Source organism: Thermobia domestica, chromosome 14 (genome assembly GCF_964235325.1).
Source record: "Thermobia domestica chromosome 14, izTheDome1.hap1.1, whole genome shotgun sequence".
In the NCBI taxonomy this organism is placed as follows: domain Eukaryota; kingdom Metazoa; phylum Arthropoda; class Insecta; order Zygentoma; family Lepismatidae; genus Thermobia; species Thermobia domestica.
Window position 1 is genome coordinate 173,503,103 of NC_137467.1, and position 25,160 is coordinate 173,528,262.

Genomic DNA, 25,160 nt, shown 5'->3' on the forward strand with positions numbered 1-25,160 from the left:
TTGGGGGCCCCTGATGGCTTGAGCCTCCCCCCCGCAATGCGGGTCTGCGAGGCCCTTATTTACGCCCCTGAATGACGTATTAATTGATTTACATTTGGACGTATTACAGGCGAATATTATGCTATCTAAGCAAACTTTATACCCAGTTAAGGTTGTAAAGCATGCTGAACTTGAGACACCCTATATAATTCTTTCCACGGAATCAAATTTTATATTAGGTGTCGCGGTGGCTCAGTGGTACAGCCTTCACCTCTGGTGCTTGGGGTCCTGGGTTCGATCCAGCCTCCGCCAAGTGAACTTTGTGATGGACAAACACCGTGTGCGTGGGTTTTCTCGAGGTTCTCCCGTTTCCTCCCACTTTCTTCATTCCACCATTTCATTCATTACTCATCGTCACCGTCTCCTTTAGCGTAACCGGTATAACCGTGGGACGTGAAACTCAAAGATTTCATTTCATTTTTTTTTTCAAATTTTATACTGCAGTCATTCAGAAAATGACATTTCCAATGATAAATTTATGATGGTGTTCTTACATTATCGCCTAGTTTGTTACATCTTTATTTAAAAAGAAAATTAAAAAAAAAAGGTTGAGAATGTTTTGTTATACTTCATCAAAATGGCATCTGAATGAAAAATTAAAAGGCGCCACGACGCTACGTCGCCTTGACGGGGATAGAACATAGCCACCTTTGTCTCAGATGTGCATGTAGTTAAGACGGAAACTGCATGCAGTGTTATTTCAAGTAAGGAACGCACGCGCAATATCCAAAACGCAGTAAGTAGAAAGCTTTAATAATCCTGGAAGTTATTCACCAGACTATTTCGACTCAATGCGCTCAGTCACCAGAGAAGTGCAATTACTTCTCTTCCACTTCCCCCTCTCCCTTCCTAGGAGTCTCCTGAAGAGAGAAAAGTTGTCCTGCATCTCTTCAGTTGCTACACGACAACCGCCCTTCCTCTAGCAGCTCTCTGCCTTCTTTATCGCTATGGAGAAAAGCTAGGGAGCTACACCTCTCCTTCTCTGCGTACAAAAACCTTGTTTCAGCGAAAGTTGTTAATAAAGTACGCTATCACGATAAGGTTCCTGCTTACACCGCGTCTAGCAGTAAAAGGAGATGTACTGCAGTGATAACTTGATAAAGTGTGTTTTGTCACACAAATATAATACGCACACAACTACAAAATCAGATATTAATATATATCTAATAGATATCTCAATTAAACGTATTAATATATATACAACACTAATAGAGATATATGTAATAGCTCAGACCAGGGTTTTTCAACCTGGGGGTCGCGAAGATACGCGAAAGAGATAAAAATAATTAAAATCTGATATTTTGAAAATATTTTTAAATGTTATTTTGAAATTTGTTCTAAATAGGCATATTTTTATTTTTATTCCTACTGATAAGAACAACAAAAAAATAGGTCTACTAAACATTTTCAACAGGTGCAGGATTGTTTAAAAATCAATTTAAATGAAAAGGGTGCGGTATGAAACTAATGAGAGCTGCATAATGAAATACCAGAAAAATACAAATGTAACAAAACTGCACATTAAAATACGATTAAAATTGAAAGCTAATGAGATACCTCAGCACGGTGTGATTTCACTAGTGCGGCAATGCCCGGTTCAATCCTAATGACGCACATTATCAAGTCACTTAAAATATTCAATAACTTTTCTTTAACATCTAAGTTTTTTAAAAAAAGTGAAATCACTTTATTTTTTTAATATATGACCCAAAATTAAGGGAATTATAAAATTTTAAAATGATCAAACTGCCTCCATTTGGAAACAGTATGATGGATCGGATTCGATATTTGTAATTTGAATGAACTAGCCAAATTGCTTTTAATCCATTTCTTTTAGGGAAGTTACTGTACCCACTATATACAATAAATAATTCTACTGTTATAGATATAGATGGATATCATGAGATCTCCGCAATAGATATATTAATAATCCCACACAAGCTTATTACAAACCAGAAATTATAAGAGATTTGCTGGAAAGAGGATGTGGTAAAATGGGGTCGTTATAGGATTTAGGTTGACAACCACTGCCTCTACAACTACGAGCTAAATAGATGTAGATCACGTGTGAATTGCATGATAGATGATAAAGAAATAGGCCTTACGTAATCATTCCTTGTCAGATGGCAGATCACCATCAGAGACCTCATAGCTGAATGGTTTACATTCTAGTGTTTAAAGAGTAGAGCTGGGTTCGATTCCCAGTGGGAGTTTATATGATTCAAGTCCCACGTAGTAGTTCCTCACGTTATACTGACGTTTACAAAAGTAGAAATATCTTCCAAGCAATTGCCTTGTCACATTGCGGTAGAATCTCATGCGAAGTACACTGGACAGAGTTTATTGGATTTCCAAAGTAAAACTAAAATTAAACCTAGTAACAAGAAAGGTTTCGGCGCGTGCATGGCTTTTAGCTTTATAGGTTTGCACTTGAAACGCATGCTTTCATACAATTTGCCTTTTGTTATACCTGCAAACGATGCTTTAGTCCCTTCGCAGTGTGTCATAGCATCACTGGCCGTTCATTGGCTATTGACTTGAGCTGACTTGTAAGACGCTTGCGTCAAGCTTGAATGGAAAACTGAATACAAGGTTCCCCTCATGTAACTTCGTTACTGGAATCCACCTTGCGACATGCTTCCAATCAAGCTGGATGCAAGTTTGGCCGACTTGCAATTCAAGCTTACAGCAAGCGGTTTGCAAGTTGTCTCTGTTACTACGGATACACCAATGTCTAATACGTGAGCTCAGTTTGCTGCTATTATAGAATTTCTGAGCTGGAAAGGAGAAAACTTTAAAAGATTTATCGGTTCAATGATTTTTAAAAATATAATTATAAAATAGAAGAAAATTAACGGTAAAAACTTCAACATTACACTTATACGTTTATTTATTAACATTGTGAAAGAGTGGTGGCGCGCGGATCGTTAAATGTGCAAATTAATTCAAGAAAGTCTCATTTTACGCTCTTATACTCTATCGTGTTGTATTCTCTATGGAATATGTTTCCATTTTGCCCATCGAGTGAACGATGATGTATTGTTTCTTGCAGCTTAGAGAGAGATGAGAACCAAGCATAAGACCCTCTATATGTAATCCTCCATTTCACCTCTTTTCCACTCTAGCGTCGCCATTTATAAGAGCAACGCCGTTAACGAAGTAACGATAGACTGCAGAAACTTTCCTTTTTGGAGGCATCAAATATCAGGGAAGCGGCTAATTGCCTCTTTTCGCTTCCAACTTTTTAATGAAACCTTCTTCTACCGAGAAAAGAAGTGAGACGTCTTCCAAGTAACTTCTGTTCATAATTGCCAGCCAAAGATATAATTAAAGATGGTTGGTTCATTCAGTTGGCGCTGCTACACTAGCGCCACAACACTCTCTTCATGTTATTTATACCTCTTTGCCATTTCACCTTATTTTCCATCTTCAGTTTTTTATCTCAACGATAATTTCCATTTTTCATGGTGTTCGGACTTGGTTATCAAGAACAAGCGACGAAGAAATCTGTAACGTAAAGATTACCTGTCATTTTTTCAGAGCTAAAAATAAAAATCGATTAGTTTTCTGCACGGCTAACTTTACATAACTTTTTTGTTAATGATTGATGATGCGAGATATGAAGAAATACAAGTATAATTATCATTAGTATTTGATGAACTTTTTAGTGATCAAATTTATAACCAAAAAAAAGTTTTTATCATTAATGAGATTTGTAAACTGATGCAACATTAGGCCTAAAGTTTAATGAAAACGAAAATTAACCCAACGTGCTTCACAGAGCGTAAATATAAATTTGAAATTAAATGTATCACGTCATCGTGTTACTATAGTAACTTGAACTTTATTAACTTTTGATTAATACCGGTATTTATATTTAAAAAAAAAAATAGATAATGAAACACCATTTGCTTACAAACTAATTACAGTTTGTTCAGTGGCGTATTTACGATTTTGTTTCGGGTGGGGCTTTGCTAACTTTCGGGGAAGGGGGGGGCTTCGCCTGGAAATGTGAAAATTGTGCAAGATATTTCATTTACTTTACTATACGCGTAAGATTTCGGGGGAGGGCTTAAGCCCGGAAGCCACCCCCCTAAATACGCTACTGAGTTTGTTTAATAATAGGCACCCACGTATACACAAGATTCCCAGGCCCGGATTAGCCGCTAAGCTGAATAAACAACATTTATTATTTATAAATAGTGAAGCACTATCTTTATGAATATGATCTTACCTGCATTACTGCAAAAGTTCAAGCAAGGAAATTTACTATTGAGTTTCCATTAATGCACATTTCACCACCTTGGTCTATTTGAAATGAAAATGAAATGAAATTAACGTTCATTCCACCGTTAGGACCAAGGATCTTATAAAATAGAGGATCTGCCTATATGTATCTTCATCCTATTAAATTAATGAAGCCAAAAAACAATCGAGCATCGGCAAGTCTGATTGGCTACTCTCGTTTTCGCCATCGTCTGATTGGCTACATTAGTCTCCGCCATGATTGTTGGCTCAAAACATTGCGATCTTATTGGACGGAGTGGGCAGAGTAGGGGTGGTGAAACTGTGACGTATGGCTTCAAGTTTTTGTTGTAAGGGCAGATCCTCTATTTTATAAGATCATTGGTTAGGACGTTAATTTCAGTTTAACGCCCGAAGAAAATTTTCCAAGGGGGGAGGGCACGTGTCGTTGGTTGCTATATTATTGTTGGTATTTTTTATTTGTATTAACAAAATCTTAAGAAATTTAATACATTATCGTGAGCCAGAGGGGGGCCCGAGCCCACCCTGCCCTCCCCTTCGGGTGCCCATGTGTTCTACGGTTATGCCCGTTACGCTAAGGAGACGGATGATATAGGCAAGTGAATGATGATGGAAGAATTGACGGAATGGTAATGTAGGAGGAAATGGCAGTACCTGAGAATACCCACGAACACGATGTTGTCCTCCACAAACATTTGGCCGGGATTGATCCAGGGACCCCACGCACCTGAGATAAGCGCTCTACCGCCTTTGTTTTATTATCATTATTTTTACTTTTCCAAGGAATGTGGACACAGATACATCGAGGATAATTAAAATTCCCACTATTCAAGCTGGATGAGGTAGAAATTAGTCGCTTTCTGTTTCAGCGGTTACCAGAGAACAGAAACGGCAGCGATAACCGTTCTACTATAAGTACAAAAATAAAGTTTGTATACCTGACGAGGTGGCCGAGTGGTTAAGGCGTTGGACTGCTAATCCAATGGGCTCTGCCCGCGTGGGTTCGAATCCCATCCTCGTCGGTTATTATTTTACTTTTCTTCTTTCTCTTATACTATCTATATATTATCTACACATTCAACTGCTAGAAAAGTTCACGGGCCTTATGCAGAGACATTCTGACGCGTGACTAGTGCCATACTAAAAAGTTCGACTTACACAAGTTTCCTGCAGTAGTTAGGCCTTTAGTATGACGCTAATCATACGTGAAAAGGACTCTGTATAAGGTCCCATATGTTTCTGGACATTTATATGTTTGTCGTCATATTTTTCGACAATGAGTTATCGGGAACTATAGGCTCTAGAAATATGCTGTTTTCAATGATCGATTGCAAATTTTCTGTAGATTGTTCAGTTCTAATTGAATATTTAAAAAACATGACCGTTATTTCTTTATTACATTTCGTAGAGGTACACTGGAAGTGTTGAAATTTTAAAAAGTAAAGTATCATATCATATCATCACACCACATATTTATATCTCTCAGGCGTTTGTTTCATGGCCAAATGATAATGAAAAATGAAGGATAACCATTTCTCCAATCTGAAATGAATCTCTATTGTTTGGGGTGTTTTGCCCAATGAACACCATATATCACTGACATTATAATTAATTGTATATTTAATGTATTTGCTTATTGCATACTGCATGCAAGAAGAAAGAAAATACTGATCATACATGAATTAGAAACTCCAACTTGAACTAGGTTCAAATCTTGCAAACGGTGTAATATATTGAAAAAAAAATAATAGAAAAAATCTCCCCTTTGTGGTATCCCTTGTCGATTTCTATCAAGACGTCCTTCACTTGCGTCTGTAAAGGGACATGTACAGATGTTGTGAGGAATGACAAGGAGATTCATGTTCATATGTGCATGATGCGCTGTGTAGAAAGTACAGGTTCAACTAGTTCCTACTTTAAATACTTAAAGGAAAAATGTGTTTATGTAACAGACGAGATTCTAACTTATATTTGATCAAAAATAAGGAACGCATTAAAAAAAAAAAAAAAAAAAAAAGAGAGAGAGAGAGAGAGAGAAAAGATAGCCGAGTAACTGAAACGTTGGACTGCCAACCAAATGGGCTCTGCCCACATGGGTTCCATCCTCTTCTATTTATTATTATTAAACTTTTCTACTTTCCGTTATACTATACCTACTTCAAGTGCAACTTAAAGGAAAATGTTTTTTTAATGGACGAAGAAACCCTCCCCGCTGGTCTACTGGCTAGCAGTCGTTCTTTCGGAAAAAAATGTTCTGGGGACACACTTAGTATTCCGGGGGGGGGCACTGCTGGTACTATTCTATTTACTATTATATTATAGACGTATTATTTTTGTCTCCTCCGGGGGGCACTCTCAGAGCTCCGGGGGGGGGGTTAGTGCCCCCCAAAAACATGTCTGGAAGAAACATTGGTGGCTAGCACGTGCGCCTTTGGTGTATGGGCTCCCGGATTCGATTCCCGGTGGGAGAGCCTTTGGAATTTTAACTGTCCTGGATATGTATGTGTTGGTGTCACTGTCAAATTTAGTAAAAGGTCAGAGATGCCTTGTATTTAAGGAAACTCGGGTGCTCAGGAAACTGAGGTATAATTAGTTAATTTCCTTTAAAAAAAAAAAAGTAGCCGAATGGATAAGGCGATGGCTTCTGTCGGCGTCGGTTCGAACCCATCATCGTCAGGTATTATTTTACTTTTCTTCTTTCCAATTATACTATAACTAACTAACTCTATGGCCTATGGAACCCGGAGGTTCAGTGCCGCGTTCACAAAAGCTCTCCACTGACTTCTATCCTTACCTAATTGGATCCAGTTTCTACTTTGTATTCCTATTTCTGCGAGATCCATCTTAATATTGTCCTCCCATCTGCGCCTTTGACTTCCTAATGGTCGTTTTCCTATGGGTCTTCCAGTCAAGACTTTGAAAGCGTTTTTACTTTCTTCCATTCTAGCTACATGACCTGCCCACCTAAGCCTCCTAGACTTGACGACCCTAACAATGTTGGGTAAACCGTACCGATTATACTATTCGTACATCAAGTACAACTTAAGAATATGACTAACGTATTTCATTTTTTTGACATGTACAGTTTAAAATTTCTCCAGATGTTAACATATCTCAGCACTAAATATTTTTTTTAAAACATTCATAGTTCATTAATATTATTTTTAATAAAGAAATATGACAGCAAAGAATATTAAATATACACACAAATGCAGTATTTATATTAAAAATAAACCGTATTTTCTTAGATTGTTGGTCCACCAGAAAACCACGTTGGGATCAAAGAGTTTTTTTTTTTTTTTTTTGTTTTTTTTTAACCTGAGCTGGCGCAATCTCTCTTCTTGTTTTTCGTTTCGTTACACTCAAAATCGTAATATTCTTCGACCTGAGCATGCTTATTTGAAATCGAATCAATTAACTGCCCCACTGGAGAAAATAAAGCAAACAGATTGCCATTCAATGCAAAAGCAGGTAAATTCATTTTGAAATGAGTTGTAAACGCTTTGGTGATACGATCAAAATCAGATCGTTCTTTAGTATCTGACATGAAAACTCCGCAAATGATTTGAAATAACATGTCAACTACCACATATCATAATGCAAACTGGAATGAACTCAAATTCGGTTCGCAGATTGTCAAAGAGCGCGTTGTATATTGACTAGGTCTTTTCATTGACACAAGACAAACTACCTTTCTTAACTATAATTGCATGCGCTTGAAATAATTCTATTGTTCTGTATTTTAAAAAAAAAATCAATGGGCTTATTTGTCGTTTTATATTATATTACGAGAGAAAAATAAATAAGTAAGTACGACGAGGATGGGATTCGAACCCACGCGGGCAGAGCCCATTGGATTAGCAGTCCAACGCCTTAACCACTCGGCCACCTCGTCCGTTGAACAAATATTTTCTACTTTTAGTTATAAGGGAAGTATAAATAATCTTACGGAAAGAAGAAAAGTATAAAACTACACGACGAAGATGGAATTCGAACCCACGCGGGCAGAGCCCATTGGATTAGCAGTCCAACGCCTTAAACCCTCGGCCACCTCGTCCGTTGAACAAATATTTTCTACTTTTAGTTATATGGGAAGTATAAGTAATCTAACGGAAAGGAGAAAAATATAAAACTCTACGACGAGGATGGGATTCAAACCCACGCGGGCAGAGCCCATTGGATTAGCAGTCCAACGCCTTAACCCCTCGGCCACCTCGTCCGTTAGCTTCTTGAAAGATGTACTATTTAGCTATGTATAAGATGTGAAGGATGAAGCTCCTTGGTGTATGATATTTGCCGATGATTTTGTACTATGCTATACAAACAAGGAAGAAGTTGAAAGGAAAGTATCGTACAAATTTGAAGAAACGAAAGTTAAGGGAGACCGTTTAAAGCTAGTGAATGATGATGGATTAATTGGTGGAATGAGAATAGGGAAGGAAACAAAAACACTGAAGAAAACCCTCGGAGGCGATGTTGTCCACCGCAATAGGAAGGTAAGGCTACAAGAAGAAAGATGGAATAAGATTAGAGACGTCGATGGTAGAAGGACACAGCTCCAACTTTACATTTGGTTCAGGATTGAAACAAAATATCGTTAGAAATCTATTTACGCTACTTTCGGCTCCAAACATTTTGTAAAAAAAAAAAAAAAAAAAAAAAAAAAAAAAAAAAAAAAAAAAAAACTTCCTATAATACATTTCTTTACAAAATGTTTGGAGACTAAATGAAAATAAATTGCGTTTTAAAAGTTTTTTTTTTCAATTATAAATCAAATCCGCAATTGGAGTTATCGTCTTCTTGCACCGAGGTCTTCAATTAAGAATTTTAAATATTTGGGTTTTATCTGTTGCACAGAATGGTGTTTGGACTTGAACATAACACACAGAATGTAAGTGGGATGGCAAACTTAAAAAAAAAAAAAAAAAAAAAAAAAAAAAAAAAAAAAAAAGTATGTGGTGTTCTGTGAGATCCCAGAACCACGGTAAAGAATAAATGGATGTTTTACAAAACTGTGGTTAGGCCAGCAGAAACAAGGCTAATAAAGAAAATATCAGAAGAATGATTGAGTGTTACCGAAACGAGAATGCTATGCTGGATGTGTGGAATAACAAGAAGAGACAGTGGGGAATGAGGAAGTCAGAGAACAACCAACCGTGTAGACAGTACCGGGCGAATTTAGGTTTGATGGGGTCCTAAACTATTGAAAGGGGGCCTTTATACGTGAAGCTTTCTTTTTCAGCTGAAAAATGTCGCCGTTTCTTAGGTTTGAATATGTGCTATATGCTAATTTATGGACCTAATGAATATCTAAATGAAAACAAGGGTCCATTACAAACAGGGCTGGGAAACGGGAACTTCATTATATGCGGGGCTGGATAACAGGGGACTTATTACAAGTGGAGCCGAGATATAGAAGCCTGAAATAAATACTCACATCTATACTTGCCTCATAAAAGCCTAGTACATAACAATACAAAACACCATTGTTGTATGTGCATTTTATCTTATTTAATTTTTCTTGTTATTTGGAAATTCCATTACAATCACGTTTTGGGGCCCCCCAAGTGAATGGGGCAATAAGCTATAGCTTGTTTAGCTTATACGTAAATCCGGCACTGGTGTAGAGATATCTAAGAAGGTACAAGAAACAATACTGTAGTGCTATGATCATTTAATGAGAAGAAAAGATGACTATGTGGTCAGAAGAGTGATAGCAATAAAGGTGGATGGGAAGAGAGGTAGAGGGAGACCAAGGAGAAAATTGGTGTAACATGGTTAGGAGTGACTTCAAGGAGAAAAGTCTAACAGGAAAAGAATTGTGGGACAGATTTTTGTTGAGCAGACTAGTCACAATCGTCGACTTCACAAACGTGGGAAAAGACGAAGAGAAAGAAATGGATATTGGAAGTTACTTTAATCACTTATTTTCGAATTTATTACTAAGAGTCCAAACTTGTCCAGCCCATCATTCCTCGCCCTTCCTGCTGGTTTAGTGACTATCGTGTGTACTGTTGGTGGCTGTGGTCTCCAGTTCGATTCCCGGTGAGGAATACAAAAAATAATTTCATTATCATTCTTTTATGTTAATAATTATTATATATTATTATTATTATTGTATTACTAATCATGATCATTGCATGGTAAGTGGGAGACAAGGCATGATTAGCCTTAACTTCGCCATGTAAAATAAGACTAAATAAATAAATAAATAATAAATAAATAAATAAATAATCCTTCTCCCTTAGCCTAAAATGTACAATCCTAGGACATTAGACTAAAAAGTTCCATTTCATTTCCCACCATTCATTTTTGTACACCCTGTAGTTAATGGTAGAAAAAATATTAATAATTCCTCTATATGAAACAACAAATAAAGGAGTTTTTAAGTTGACTAGAAAATTCTAGAAGATACGTATATTTAGTAGAATCTTTCGGTAACTTTGTTTATTAATACGCTCCTCATTTATGTAGCTATGAATCTTGCTAATAAGTAGTGTTTTCTTTTTCTTTTTCTTATACGATGAGCTGTTTTTTATCTACGTCGTAAGCGATGCGTTTCTTAGCGACGCGTTGCGATGCGATGCGAGGATCGATATAATCTTGGTAGGCGGCAAGAGTTACTTTACAGTGCGAGAAAGAGACAGTCTTCGTATATCAACACGGGTTATCGTGTAATCTAATTTCTTCTTTCACATCTTTCGCGCGATGAAGACGATGTACACGGCAGAAGAAAATAAAACGCAATACTATTTTATCTCTCTCTCCCTCTCTTGTAGTTTTCTTTCCGGTAAATTTAGAAAGGAAACATGTTGACTTTTTAGCATTAAGACACAACTCAATCACATTAGTAAGTGAATTAATTTTCTTCGTTTACGTGTATTAGACTTCACGTTAGATAACATATATTAAACAGTGTTCCATAGCTCTTGGAACACTTTTAAAGTTTTATATTATTGATCCCCATTCCCAGTGGCGGATCCGGGGGGGTATAGGGACCATAGCCCTCCCTTGACGCTCAGCTATACACTGGATAAAATGGGCTTCAATCCTGCTTTACACTGGATGAAACGGCAAACTATGGTGTTTAGACCCTCCCTTGGTCATATCCTGGATCCGACATTGCCCATTGCTTATGGTTAGTTTATGTAGATGGAGTAAGCTACTTCTCAAATTAGAAAAAAGAAATTTCGAAAACAATTTCATAAAAATTCCCCTATTTTTATGAAGCAGAGTGAAATAGGTAAAGGATAAAGTGTTGAAAATCTCCAAATAAATTTCCCCCTATTTCCTACAATGTACACCATTACTGATAATAACACTAGCCGGAAAAAAAAAAACTTTTTCTCTGGCACACGGAAGAAAATACCTGATTCTAATAAAACTTTTCAAGTAGAATTCCAATCTTCAATCAGTTTTTCTCTATCGCCCTCAGTTTCCCCGTGATAGAGGGATTTTCGGGAAATTTCCTCTCAAATTCCCCCCCCCTTTAACCATTTTCATACCTGTAGCTCGGGTACCCTTAGGTATATAAACACACAAATTACATTGTATGTTAGATTGATTTATACTTAGTAAGCCATCTAAGTTTCATAAGAATCGCATTATTCTTTCTAGAGAAATAAACATATTTATATAAAAATATGCTATGTGTATTGCTCATTTTCCCATATTCTTTAGTACAGATAAAATCACATATAACTTCCACGAAAATTACAATATAAGGACGGTTTATACCTCATTGGATTTGAAATAAAACATATTTTCAATGATGTATACACCGTGTCACCATTTTTTGTGTGACGGAATTTCTAGAGGGATTTTGTTGGAAATTCCCTCCAAAAAGTTGTTTATAAGATTTTTTTGTCTTAATTTGCTATTTGTATATAATGATACAGAAACAGGAACTGTACTAAAACAATTTTATGTATACTTAATAAATAATACAAAAGAAGTGAGTGGTATCTTCTTAATAAATGAACACTTAATTACCTTAACTAAAATGTTTTAGCTGTCGACTTTCTTTTGTTTGGCTTCTGGAACATCTCTTTTGAATGTCCAACAGTAATCAGCTATTATTTTTTAACTCCACTGTCCCTGGTATCTCTTCTCCATGGAGAAAATGTCCTGATGAAAACGTTCCCCATACTCATCACTAACAGCACCAAGGTTTTCAGGAAAGAAATCCAGGTGGGAGTCTAGAAAGTGAACTTTAAGGAACATGTTGCAACCCATTTCTTTGAATGATTTCTGGAAATCACTCACAATTTCACGGTAATTTGGGCTTTCTGGTTTCCTAAAAAATTCTCTGTTAAACATTTAAATGAACACCAAGCTGCTTTCTGAACCAGAGTTAAGAGATTCTCAAATTTTTGGTCACGAATCAAATCTTATTTGGGGGCCTACAAAAATCCCTTCCTTGATTTTAGCGTCACTAACCCGAGGAAATTTTTCCTTGAGGTAACAAAATCCTGCATTACTTTTGTCCATTGCCTTAACAAAGTTTTTGAAGAGCCCAACTTTATGTGAAGAGGAGGTAGAATTATCTTATCAGGGCTCACCAGTGAGGAATAAACAACATTCTTTTGTCCAGGAGTTAATACAGCCTTGGTCATTCCTTCTTGATGTAATGTTCCGCTTTGTTCCTGCTGTCCCATTCGCAGAGGAAACAACAATATTTCGTATAACCAAGCTGCAAACCCATTAACAAAGAAATAACTTTTAAATCACAGCAAACGGTCCACTTGTATTTCTCATACTGAATTCTTCCTAACACTATTTTGATGTTTTCATAGGTTTCCTTCATATTAGTTGCATAAGCCAAAGGCACTGAAGGAAATTTGTTGCTATTGTGCAAAAGGACAGCCTTCAAACTAGTTTTCGAACAGTCAATAAACAATCTCCACGCTGTACTTATATGTGCATGTCCGAGTGTATCCATCACAGCACACACATTATTACAATACACTAAATAATTTTCTTGAGAATAGTAGTTTTGAAACTCTGTATGACGGTTTCGAAAAATATACACTTTAGTGTCACGATGGAGCAGATTCCAGCCTTTAAGTCTAGAAGCAAGAAGTTCTGTTTGTATCTTGGAGAGTTTTAAATCCCGTACGAAGTCATTTAGTTCACCCTGAGTTATCAGATGGGGATCCAATGTAGATGTGCTTCCTACGTAAGTAGGATCATCTTCTTCATTTGCAACTTCAGTAGTTGCCTCAAGTACGTAATTATCATTTACCGTAAGATGAGCAGGAGGTAATTCTGCACTGTGTGGAACTGGCCTAATTGCTGATGGCAAATTAGGGTACTGTACTGTGTGCCTAGATTTACTTGTTATTTCTTTTATCTGTGTCATACAAAAAAAGCAGTCTGAAGAATGATCTTTTGTTCCCTCCAGATCATCGGTGCTGCGAAGTTCATGTTTCATTCACCATTTGCCCACCCAGTCAGACGTTTCACGCAAGTACAACAAATGTAGTGAGGAGCCCAATTCTTATCTTGGTCTCCTACACAGCAACCAAAATATAACTGATAACACTTCTTCACGAGTTAAGTGGAGTAAAACATCGACGTTACGATTTAAATGCCAGCTCCCCACATAGATAACATAAATTGTCCGGGTGATTTACACACTTCCTCGGCATCTTGTATCCTGTAAGGTATCACATACACATACACACACGAATCTACACTCCCTCAATCATGAAGCAACATTAACGTAATCTAACTCAGTGCATCACCAAACAACACAATCTATTCGAACTCAACAATGCACAAACACTTCAACTTGCACGCGGCCACATCTAAAACACGTCCAGCTTGAACCGTCACTCAACGCTACTAACAGTCATCAGACTACGCAGTGATGCCAATTCCTTCAGAGCCGTTTTCCCTTCATAAGCTTCAGAATTTCCCTTTTCCGGACAAAATTTCCCTTCATCCAAAACGTTCAATTACTGTATTTAGTAAACGTATTTTTAATCGTTTTCGCTTCCACCCCTCACCGCAATCTTATAATCACATACAAGCAGATACCTGACAGCCTTCCTTTGAGCTTACGCAGAATTTGAACTTGATTTGTTGTTTAGGTATCTAAGGCGTCACTATAGAGGAGGGGAAAGGATATGGAAAGGTGTAGGCCAGGACCTATGTTAAAGGTGCAATCTCTGCATTTGCCTGGTGTGATTGAGGAAAAACCCTATAAATACCTCGGTCAGGACGGACAACCTAAATAAATCATAAAAAATATAAAATAAATATTACGTAACTAATTTTTATTATAGATATCATGATAGATTTTAATATTAATGTAACCTAAGGTACAAAGAAATTATTAAGTATATATTTTGTATGTACTTACTTAAGAATAGAACTCCCATATTTACTGAAAAGAATATCAACAGTTACAAAGAAAACTCTAGCTGTTACTGTCTTTGGCTTTACACGAGGAATGTTCGTAAGCACAATACAAAGTTTAGAGATGCGGAATTCTTAAGAATTTATAATTCTGTGCTCACAGTCACCAGAAAATCTGTAAACTTACACAAACACACATACACTAATGACCCAGTATTCGCCCATATATACATATTTACATTCACGACACGCAGATTTTCTTCTCTTACATTGATTAATCCTCTTCAGAATCAATTTTTTGGTTGGGAAAAACATCTTCTGATTGGGAAAACCAAACTGTTATAATAGTTGGAGTGAAAATTTAATTGAGAAATATTTAATCTTATTGCATTGCATTTAATTCAACAATGGGAAGATTAATTTTGATAAAATATTTTAAATAAGCATTGTTCTAATGTTTCGAATTTAACTGAATATGTTGATCGATGTGTAATGTTGATAAATATTAACGAATGCAAAGCAAGATAACTTGTGAGAATTTATGTGAAATATGTGCAACGGATTGTGTTTGGAACAAATAGGATGTTGAATTTATACTGAATTTTAATGAGATTAATTAGATACGTAAATACATTCAATCCATAAATGATTGAAGAGAGGTTCAAATTTCCCTGCAATATTGAGATATTACAAGCAATTTCCCTTTTTCCCTTTTCTTTAAAATTTACTCAAAATTTCCCTGCGCGAAGGGAAATTTCCCTTCAATTGGCATCACTGAGACTACGTGAGTCATCATTTTTTTATGCATTGTTGCCAGATCAAAATATTAAAAAGTGACTTATTTTCCACACAAAGCATGCGTGTATTTGTGCTTGTATTTGAGTGTCCATCTATGTGCCGACAATAATACGTCAACGTTAGGTTTTTGTGTTTGGTAAAAGTCTTGCATAGTATATTCTTTATTACCTATAAATAGACACAATAGTTCATATCTCTAGACAGAATAATGCGATTCACATGAAATTAACCTTATTTATTAAGTAGACATAAAACTATGTTTTAGTGCAGTTCCTGTTTCTGTATCACTACATACAAATAGCAAGTTGAGACAAAAAATCTTATAAACTACTTTTGGGGGGGAATTTCCAACAAAATCCCTCTAGAAATTCCCTCATACAAAAATGGCGACATGATGTATACATCATTGAAAATATGTTTTATTTCAAATCCAATGAGGTATAAACCGTGCTTATATTGTAATTTTCGTGGAAGTTATATGTGATTTTATCTGCACTAATGAATATGGTAAAATGAACAGTACACATAGCATATTTTTATATAAATATGTTTATTTCTCTAGAAAGAATAATGCGATTCTCATGAAACTTAGAGGGCTTACTAAGTATAAATCAAGCTATCATGCAATACAATTTAATACAATTTATGTGTTTATATACCTAAGGGTACCCGAGCTACAGGTACAAAAATTGTAAAAAAAAAAAAAAAAAAAAAAACAGAAAAAGAAAAAGAAAAAGAAAAAGAAAAGAAAGAAAGAAAGAAAGAAATTTGTGGGGAAATTTCCCGAAAATCCTTCTGTCACGGGGAAACTGGGTGATGGAGAAAAACTGATTGAAGATTCGAATTCTACGTGAAAAGTTCTATTAGAATCAGGTATTTTCATTTCTGTGCCAGTCATCATCATGTACAGTGTGTTTCAAAGCAACACCGACAACGTTCGGGAGGTGATTCCTGGCACCTAGGTAAGGCAAAAAGTATACACCAACCTGGGTGCACAAATGCTTCCTTAGGGAGCTATAGGCTGCCCAAAACATGAAAATATGAACTTTAAAAGGTCCATAGCTCCAAATATATGGGACCTACCGTAGTCGGGTCAAGCCCACTTTGGAACTAATATGTGCGCTATCCAAAAATATATGTTTCAGAATCCTAAATTACCCACAAAACAAATTTTATAGAGGCAATTTGGCTACGGGCACACAATTTGAAGTACTCCCCAACTACCTATATAAAAGTTGTTCCGGAAATACTGCAGGATTCTGAAACTTGGATATTTGGATAGGGTACATACTAGTTCCTAAGTGAAGTCTTGACCCAACTACGTTAGGTCCCATAGAATTGGAGCTATGGACCTTTGAAGTTCATTTTTTCATGTTTTCGGCAGCGTATAACTCCAAAATTACGGATTTCTGCACCCTGGTCTATACTTTTTTGTATTATCTTGGTGTCAGGAATCACCTCCCAAAAGTTGTCGATGTTATTTTGAAACATCCTATATATATATATATATATATATATATATATATATATATATATATATATATATATATATATATACAGTGGCGGATCCAGGATATGGTCAAGGGAGGGGCTAAACCATAATTTGCCGTTTTATCCAGTGTAAAGCTGAATTGAACCCCATTTTATCCAGTGTAAACCTGAGCGTCAAGGGGGGGGCTATAGCCCCGTAGCCCCCCTTAGATCCGCCCTTGTATATATATATATATATATATATATATATATATATATATATATGATTGATGTGCCAAGAGTCTCAGATTCGTATTTGTGCACCTAACACAAATTAATCCTTTACCAGGTAATTTTTTTAAGAAGTTGTGGAATAATGAGCATTTGAAGCTAGGATGAGTGTACGAAATGGAACGTATTGAAATATTTTAGAACAGATAATCTTGATACTTGGGGGAAAAAGTAATTGGAATTATACTTTCCACCGCGAATAGTATGTCACTTTAAAATATTCACCCATTTGTATTTTTTTTAAATTCTCAAATAAATTACGAATAAAGTATTACTGTAATGCATACATTTTGTCATTGTAGCATTTTGATAAGGTTTACTATACTGAAAAACACATCGAATGCTACGACGCTTTCTGAACGTTTTAAATCTCTTGGTACGCCAAAACACCACTCTATCTTCAAGTGTAATCACCCTGCATTGATTGATGAACTTCTTCCAGTGTATATCTCCTATGTTTGGCTCACATTTCTGCTGCAAATAGCGTAAATTTATCTAAGAGGCGGTAACAATACTTCCCAAGAACATTTAAAAATAAGGGAAATATTTTTTCTATCCATAGCCTACGGAAAGGTTAATAGGCGTACAGATATGGCAAATGACACAGATCTGGATGGATATTGAAAAAAGACAAATTTATATGATGTGGCAAAGACACAGATTTATTTAGAACACAGAAAATTTAAATAAATAAGGAAAGGATACAGCTCTATATGGATATGGCAAAAAACACAGATTCACATATGGCAAAAGTTACATATTCACATGATATGGCAAAAAAAGACAGCTTCACGGGAATATTGCAAGAGGGTGTAAAGATTTCGTGGGGTTCAATATGAGGATAAATTATATTAAAATTTGTAAAATTATCCCAAAAATTAGACTAAATTTGCAAAAAAAAAAAAAAGTCGGGATTTGGAGGGTTCGGATTCTCAGGATCTACCCCCTCCGTACATCTCTGGCAATAGATACAACTTTATATTGTTACGGGAAAATACACAGATTCATGTGTTATGGCAGAAGGCACAAATTAATTTGGATAAGGCAAGATACAAGGATTCATACCACAGACGGATTTACAGGGGCGGACCAAGGGCCGAGCACCTGCCCGGGGCGCTACAGTCAGGGGGCGTCAAAACAAGCCTCTAAAAGTAAATTTTATAAAGTGTTTTCTACTGACTTTTTTGGTTTATATTCTTGTAAAGTAGAAACAATTACATTATCTTTTCCCATTTCACCATGGAAGAAGAGTTTCATAGTTTCATCGCTGTTTATGTTAGTGTGCGTAAAACACTTTCAACCTATGCGAAATGTATTTATTGATATTTCACATTATTAGAATAGATTGTTACATAGTGGGATATATGGTAGAATGACTCCTGATGTTGATAAAATAAAACCATTTACAATATAGCAGTAATCATGTCACCATTAGTAGTATTCAATAAATGCTGTTAGATATTGTTTTTGTTTATCAAACAATACTGTATATATCAGTACATAAATCAGTATAGAATATATATCAGTATACAATATATCAGTACATAAATAATAATAATAAAAAAATAGAATGTAAGTGATCCCATATGTATATTTTTAAGTACTAAATATACCTACATCATGTATTTGAGTATTAATTTTTCTTTTTGACTAGGATTAGGGGGGCAAAAAGTCACTTTGCCCGGGTGAAAATTTTGCCTTCGTCCGCCTCTGCGGATTTAAGTTTGATGAGGTTCTAAGCTATTGAAGGTAATGGGCCATTTGTATGTCCTGCTGTGCAACCAGCCCATGCAGAATATAGGAGCCATTTATACAGAAATGAGCAAACGAGTGATATTTTAGGGAACAGGCTAGCAGATGGGCATCATAGGAGCCTACACAGCACAAATTACTGTTGCTGCTTGTAGGTATTATCTTTTTTTCTTTTATCTTACAGTATATTTTGGAATTTTACATCCAGTTTTCTTTTCCTTTAAATTCTTGGGGCCCCCAAGAGAGTGCGGCCCTAAGCTATAGCTTGTTTTAGCGTATACATAAATCCGGCACTGAATCATACGGATATAGCACAAGACTTGAACAAAGTAAAACATACCGGTACCTTACAACAATATCACAAAATGACAAAGTACTCTTCACTTTGGTGTTGGCTTAGTGCTACTTGTGCTACATCTAGCGACCATTAGAAGCACTAAAATCTGTGACAGAGGTAAAATTACTATTATAATACAGTGATTGTTTGTTTCTTATTTCCGTTCGGATCAGATCGCAGGCAAAAACTGCTGTTGCAACAACAAAGTCAACTCAATTTGCTGAAGCAATTTGCAGAGCAATGAATAATGAACTTCTAATGACACTTACAGCACTTAACTTACCCACACTAACACAGCTTACAAGCAGACACACGAGACAATCTCTATAATAATGAAGCTTAGTAAATCAACGCTGGTGTTGTATAATGTACTGCAATCACGCTATAATAATAAGTTGCTTAGTTGGAGATTTATCTAGAAGTGAAACAGCCTGACATTAGTGTAACGGTTATTGTTCTGCGAAATGAGGTTGCACGATGGCGTTGCAACCAAAGAGATTATTTTTAACTTTTAATTTTCATTATGCGTTGCTTCGATCAAGAATTGTTTCCTTCCTTATTTCTGTTTTATGTGCCGACAAAGAATTTGGTCTTTCAATGAATTTAAGATCCTTACTCATTTTCATTATCTATAGTTACAATAACTTTTGCTATATGATAAGATTTTGTATTCTATTTTACAACCGTCCAGCTTTTATTGTGTTAAATGAATAAATAAAAACCATTCTCGACAAGCTACATGTACCGGAACTTCCCTACGTTCCCTTTAATCCCGAGTAAAGGGCGTAACCCTTTGGGCGAGCGCTAGCCTCGGCTAGCAAAAAAAAAAAAAAAAAAAAAAAAAAAACTTGTGTCAAGCAAAACATGCAGTGTCAAAACAAATAGTGTTAAACTAGGCGGACGTGGAACGAGGATGGCGAGGTCTCTATGATAGATTCAAATCCCATTAAAATCATAGCAGGAGGTAGTTTTTAAGAAATTACATTTTCAAAAATGAAACACGTAAAAATGAAAGACAGTCAAGCAACTAGTTCACAAGTTGTATTACATAGCAAGACCTGTAGTATCTGTTCCTTAACTCAGTGAGCTCTTACATAAACATATGACAATATAACGCCATAGATTGTGGAATATATTGTGTCCTTTTCGCAGCTTTTTTAGGTATACTGGTCGCGAAATATCTTTCTCACTAAATGATAACCGGATTTATCAATATCGTCTTCGAGTGGGTTATTTACGATTTTGTTTCGGGGGGGGGGACTTTGCCTGAAAATGTGAAAATTCTGCAAGATATTTTGTATACTTTACTATAGTAAGTAAGATTTCGGGAGGGCTTAAGCCCGCAAGCCCCCCCTCTAAATACGCCACTGTCGTCTCCAAATAATGACACAAATTTGTAGTGGTACGATACAACTGTTAGTGTGATGCTTTTACATTTCTTAGAGAACGTATATAATATTTGTTAACTTGAAAACCATCCGTTGTATTTGTTATTGTAAACCGCTAATAATATTTGGTAGTAAGTAAAAAACTTTTCAAGCAGAAATAATGATGTCCTTGAAAAAATAATATTCTTACTCTTCAATGTGACCAATGGGTGTTTGTATTTTGTGCAGGTAAGTGTGTGTCATCTGCTTACACATATCCTTTTTAAGGTCACTGTAACGTATAGGTGTCTTTCTATAGATTTTAGAAAATTTTCAATAATTTGACTTTTTGACCTTGAGAGTGACCCTAGATGATTGGTTCGGTTATTGGATTTCGGTATTTGTCTAAGATACCTATATACCAAATTTGAGCCCCCTAGCTGTTATAGGTAAAAAGTTATCTTGTTTACAGAGAAACGTATTTCACCCCATTTGCGAATTTGTATAGCTCGTACTTCGCCATATAATGTTAACCAAATAAGTTTTATTCACCTGTTCAAAATCATGGCGCACATAAATACAGGCGCATTTAGTCAAATTTAAATTTTTTTAATGAACTAAAATTTGTAAGGAACTCTCATAATCGGATAATACATCTTTTCTTGGGGAGGAAACGTGGTAGACATCGTTAGATGATTTTTATTGTTCTTTTTCTTAACTTCTTGTTTACGATTCAGAAAGTAATGTCTCCAAGCTCACCACGTGGCCAATAGTACAGCTCACAGATGAGGAGAAGAACCCTAAAACAGTGGTTGCGGGGAAAGGTCAACGACACGGTCAAATCCATTTTCGGTTTTTGAGGTGTGGTCTATACTTAAATGTCGTCTGCTACTCCCTGTAGTAATCTGTGTGCTATTCCGTGGTGTTATTTGAAACCCCCGTGCGAAAAGTGGGCGAACCCATACCTACGTCACACTACTTCTGCTAAGGTTCTTCTCATCATCTGTGAGCTGTACTGCAAACATTCTGAACTGTTTTGTCCTTAATGGACTGATGTTTAAGCTATAGAATGTCACTTGTTTCACCTTCCTATCTCTTCTCGTTCCAGAGTAATGAAGCAATCAATGGCATCCAGTGCTGACATTCGGTTGAAACAGCAGGCTGTCATTGAATTTCTTACTGCCGAAGGTTGTGCGCCCAGAAACATTCATCGCCGGCGGCGAGTAGTGGATACACCATTACGACACGGGAACGAAGCGTCAGTAGATGAAGTACTGCCATATGCTCAAAAAAAAAAAAAAAAAAAAAATCCCATCTGCTGGCAACGCATTATTGACATCATACCTATAGTCTGGATCTTGCGCTCTGCGACTTTGGGCTCTTCCCCAAACTTAAGAATCAGTAAGGAAAGCTGTGAGAATGAGAGAATCGTGTGTCCATCTCACTGCTGGTGGTCACATTCGGCGGATCACATACCGTGACATTGACAGCAAGGAGCGCAGCAACTTTGTTCGTCAGTGCAGGGAAAGTTTCCCTCATGGCTTTGTGGTTGTTGTGGGGTTCGGGTCGACAAAAAATGTGAGGGTGAATGCAAGGTACTTCCAAGAATCTATTCTGAAACCTATCTATCAGAGAGATGTCCCACAATTATATGGAATGGACGCCAACCAGGTGATGACCCATATGGCAAGGCTTTGAGTCATATCGCCAGAATATCAGGAAGTGGCATCGGAAGTAGGAATTCGTGTCATTCCGTTGGAAGGCATTCCTGTAAAAAAGAAGAAGAAGAAGAAAGAAAGAAAGAAAGAAAAAAAAGAAAAAAAAACAGATGCCAATCCAATTGATATCTTCACATTTGGACTGTTGAGGCAACGTTTTCAACATCGCTGCCCGCGCACCTTAGATGGTCTGTAGAATGCCTGCAGGGAGGAGTGGGACAGAATTCCTATGCCTGTCTTGCGCGGAGCTTGCTGCAATGGAAACTGCGATGCCGTGCGATGCTCCACAATGCTGGGGGATCAATAGAACACGATCGGTGGCGGCGGCGTAGTATTTGTTAAGGTGAGTACCAATTAAAAATGGTCGGATATAAAGCGAACAACCTTCTGTAATATTGTGTAATGACTTGCGTATCTTTTAACGTTGATTAATGCTCTTCATTGTGTTTTGCACAATCACTTTATCAATTTTTTCAGGTTTTTATTAAGAATTATATGTAACTAAAATAGTATTTGGTGTAGGCCTATAAGATTTGGATAAACAAGTGTTATCACGAGACTGGAGAAATATCTCGTCCCGTCTCATCTCGAATTTGAAAATGTACAATTCATCTCTTCTCGTCTTGAAAGCAATACTATCTTATAATGACAATAACTCCCTCCTTTCAATACAAATAGCTCTACAAGCACCTGCCCTTCTGTCCTTGTGTGTGACCACTAAAATTCGATTCATGTAACTTTTATATCACCGATACCCACTTTTTTTTTAATTTTAATGAAACAGGGATACATAAAAGACACGCGTAGTCTACTTTTTACATGTGCGAGACAAATAGTCGCTTATTCTCGTCCTCTCTATGGTTTCCACTTCCGGACAGAAAGAAGGAAAAAAAAATGTTTCGCAATGTTCTTCGCAGTGAATGATGGGAGAAGTAGGTCCCCGTGCTTCTGACTTTTATGGGTTTCATCGCTTCAGTAAGTTCGCATTACAATCAGTATGACGACATACGAGATATGAAATAGAAGAAAGAAGAAGTTATATATATATATATATATATATATATATATATATATATAAACCTGTAAAAATATTTGAAGTTCTACCGTCAACGTAGGAACCATAATAATAAGATTTATTGCTCTCTGTTCCCAGGGGTTGTCCTACTTTCTATATCAAGAAGAAAGAAAATTTCGTTAACTTTTTCTTCTTCCAGAGATATTCAACCTTCAAAGACATACTCACCCCCAATACTAAGGAGACATGTTGATAAAGAGACGCCCGTTGTCTGGGACCCCTGTGCTGAGCGTAGTTTCTCATCTGATGCCGCGCTGCAAACTTTTTAAGTTATTAGTTTCTGACGAATTCGTGCGTTTATTTTACGGAGTCACTGTTGTGTTTAAATGTTGTTATTGATTAAAGAAGTTATCAGGAGGGGAAGTATGAATGATTTTCTACGTTATTTTACAGGATAACGAGAACATATGGGTACCGTACTTAAGGTCAATACACAGTCCATTTCTTGGTTTGTTATAGTAAAAGACTGGCTTCAAGAAGGGTCAGCACCCACCATGTAACCCGTATTTATCACTGCAGCCTTAGCAACAACAGCCGTATGGGCTGGAGCATTGTCATGCAGTAAGCGAGCTCAATGCTTCCAATGACTTCCCACTGATTCCAATGACTATCTCGAACAAACTGACGCGACGCAGCTAGACAGTTGAAACGGATACATTATTTCTTTTATAGATGGCAGCACTAGATGTCATGAACGGCTTATCATTATTGGCGCAATACTTCAGCGTCGGACCAGAAACATTTGGAAATAACCTTTTAACGTTTTCTCTTTTGTTTTTTTAGGGGGGGGGCAATATGGGCTTCTGAACATTCTCCTTTTTAATTTAAGGTAGATGTTTTATCCATTGGTATGGTTCCGTTCTAATTCCTCCTCTTCCTTCTCCTCCTCCTCATCATCACAGTTACTCTGCCTTTATTGGCAAGGTACTTGCCCCAAACTGAGAAGATTCCACGCCCTACGGCCCTTAGCTAACTTATTCGTCTTCATATAGGAATTGTCTGTTTGAATATTGCCTGTCAACTGTTAGGGCCTTTCACACCTATTTTTCCATCCACCATACCTTGTAATATGTCTCGCATTATGTGGTATAGTTTGTGCTGTATGCATGTGAATGGGAAGGGGAAGAAAAGATACAAGAAGATAATGAGTGGCACAGGGAAACGGGAAATTTTGAATGTTAGAGTTGGCAACACTGCAGTGTCGGCAGTTGTTCGAAACCGATGCGTAGTTGTGAACGCGTTGCCATTTAGTAATAATGCAGCATTTGAGTAGTGCGCAACGTGCTATTGTTGTGAGAGCGTTTTACGAGCAGACTGATAGTGTGTGTTGTGTAAAGAGTATTTCGACCAAGGATGTTATAAAATAGAGGATCAGCCCATACAACAAAATCGTGAAGCCATACGTCACAGCTTCGCTACACCTACTCTGCGCACTCCGCACCACTAAGATCGCAATGTTTCGAGCCAACAATCATGGCGGAAACGAGAATAGCCAATCAGGCATGCCGGCTCAGACGATGCTCTGTTGTTTTTCGGCTTCAATGAGTTTCTATGACGAAGATACGTATGGGCAGATCCTCTATTTTTATAACATCCTTGATTTTGACAGTATTACTAGCTAGGACGTCAAGGACACGTCCCATTTGCTCATGCGATTACAACGTGGGTGGGAAAGGTGTACCGCA

The 25,160-nt window shown here is 36.8% G+C and overlaps 1 protein-coding gene and 4 non-coding genes across 5 annotated transcripts in view; 2 read left to right on the top strand and 3 right to left on the bottom strand.

The window, feature by feature from the left end:
- Positions 1-25,160, top strand: part of rk (G-protein coupled receptor rickets) — a 604,059-nt gene that overhangs the window by 315,688 nt on the left and 263,211 nt on the right. The gene's annotated exons all lie outside the window — the stretch shown is intronic.
- Positions 5,246-5,327, top strand: TRNAS-GCU (transfer RNA serine (anticodon GCU)). The gene has a single exon. It is a non-coding gene; the product is annotated as a tRNA-Ser (tRNA).
- On the bottom strand, positions 8,119-8,200 carry TRNAS-GCU (transfer RNA serine (anticodon GCU)). Its single transcript has one exon. It is a non-coding gene; the product is annotated as a tRNA-Ser (tRNA).
- On the bottom strand, positions 8,281-8,362 carry TRNAS-GCU (transfer RNA serine (anticodon GCU)). The gene has a single exon. It is a non-coding gene; the product is annotated as a tRNA-Ser (tRNA).
- TRNAS-GCU (transfer RNA serine (anticodon GCU)) lies at positions 8,443-8,524 on the bottom strand. The gene has a single exon. It is a non-coding gene; the product is annotated as a tRNA-Ser (tRNA).